This window comes from Zerene cesonia, chromosome 19 (genome assembly GCF_012273895.1).
Source record: "Zerene cesonia ecotype Mississippi chromosome 19, Zerene_cesonia_1.1, whole genome shotgun sequence".
Lineage (NCBI taxonomy): Eukaryota > Metazoa > Arthropoda > Insecta > Lepidoptera > Pieridae > Zerene > Zerene cesonia.
The window spans coordinates 10,109,815-10,112,293 of NC_052120.1; positions in this window are offsets into that span (position 1 = coordinate 10,109,815).

The window sequence follows — 2,479 nt, forward strand, 5'->3', positions numbered from 1 at the left end:
ATTTCGTAATAGTTATTCTAAATAACAAATTTATTTTCTTCACTATCACACATATAGCCGTTTCTGGGAAGATGAATTTCTTGATAAGTTAGTTTGTATATGGCCATAAACAGTATAAAAAAAAAATAAAGTCTGGTAGTAAGACCAATTACTTCTTCATTTTGAGCTCTGGCTTAGATATATACTAGCGGGAAACAAACAAATAAACTCTTCAGCTTTATAATCTCTATATATATAAAAATCTCGTGTCACAATCTTAGTCACCAAACTACTTCTGGACCAATTTTCATGAAATTTTCTGTGCATATCGAGTAGGACAAGAATCGGCCAACATCCATTTGTCATCCCGCTTAATGATAAGAGTAAGAGAGAACACCGTATGCTCGCGTATTAATTTAGACTCATTACCCACTCCTGAGCAAAACAAATGTATAATACACTCATATGATATTACAACAGTCAAACGACATCCATTGTTAATATTTAACAAATCCTAAGTCGGAGGCCGTGGGACTCGCTCCCATGGAATCAATGGAGGAAACAATGCACCTTTTACTTGACACGTATGGTTATTCCCATTGCATTGAGTAACAGTGGATTTAATGCAGTATATTGTGTCTTATTACGTCGAATTATGACCTAATTAATGGATTGACCCAAAAATGTTGACATAGTTTAAAAATGTCCTATTTTAATCGAGGTCAAAAACGAATGAGATTATCAAATCGACTGAAACTTTTTTTGGGTTTCGTATCTCAATATATATCAGGGTTTTAATCAATTGACGTGACTCGTTATGTGTTTGATAGGAAATTTTTTCCATTCGGTCCTATTTGAGGTAAATTTGATTTGCTCCTCCCCCCAGAAACTTATGTAAAAAACAATTGTACAATCGCAGTACCTGTTTGTGTATCGTTTAAAAACAACCTGATAGACATGGTTTTACATTATGATACAAAGTTCTCTCTCACAACACCATCCATAATACATCTGGAAAGTATAATTAAAAAGATGAACATTAAACACACTACAACAAATTATTACAACATCTCACTGGCACTTTAGGTTTTAACAAGAAAATATTTTAATAAGGTCGTAGCCTAGCTATCAAGTTTAATTCATTATAAATTTACGTTGTACAGGCTCTCAACATTATTTTTATGTAAGACGCATTCAATTGTACGTTAAAGTAATGTAGTATGTAAGATTGTATGCTAATATATAAAATAATATGGACTTTAGCAAGAATCGCTGCCGTGAAGGCTGCCCATTGTCATTGTGTACACATGAACTCAATTTATTTTATTTGGTGGCGCCATACTCCGGTATAAACCATTTTTATAACAGGTTATATATATATTTAGTCTTCTAAACAGATAATTCATTCCCTAACATATCGCCTAATTTGTATACTTACACAACAATTCGCATTCAATTGTCAGAAATAGACCAAATTAAAATGAGACCACGTGACAAGTAACACCTATTGAAAATAAAAGGAATCATGAAAATCGCTTCACCCAGTAAAAGTTTACGGAGTAACATATAAATAAAACGCAATCGAAATGATATCCTGCCGGTTTTTTTGAATAATTATTATTTTTTTATTTGCATGCGGGTGCCATTGCCAATTAAAAGCGGTTTCGTTTTTTGTTAAGAAATAATATTTTAATAATGATCGACGCTTTACTATATAAAAAAGTTTCCATAATATATTTACACTGAATATAAATATATAAATATATTTATATATGTATTATATAAATATATTTACACCTGTTAAATGTGTAATAACAAATAAAGTATGTTACTTACTTGTGTGAGTCATCCTGACAAAAAAAAAAAATCTATTACTACGTTATTAACTTGTGAAGTGGTTAATCTGTGATATCTAAACATCTCTAATTTGTCCGAATGAATGTGATTTTATCATTGGTTTTATCAAAAGCTTGTGTAAGAGATGGAAAAGATAAAGATAATTAGATAAAAACTATTGTTACTTTTAATTAAACATTCAATAACATGGTCAATATGCAAGTAACATTAAAAAGTTTAAACATATTGGAGCGCGGATATCTTTGAATAGAATAATTTGTTTTGTCTGATAAAAAAAGACAATGTATTGTTTTAGTTAACTAGTTCGTTGGTTATGTTGATGTATTTAGAATAATTCATTGTTTAATTATAAAAGTAATCAGTACTTAGATAGACTTTTACATAACTTTGCTAAATACATTTAAAATTACCTACAAAGATTTCTATAATTATATAATAAATATCTACATTTAAATCTTCTATATATTAAACCACATAATAAAACACGTTGCGTGTTTAGAGATTTGGATCTAACATCCATACACAAAGGACCACCTGGAAATGGACAGACATCGAAAAGCGACTTTATTTTACTCTATATAATTAAAGAGATTTAGGATTTCATTACGTTTCTTTAACTTTTTATCTTAAGACGTTCGAATAA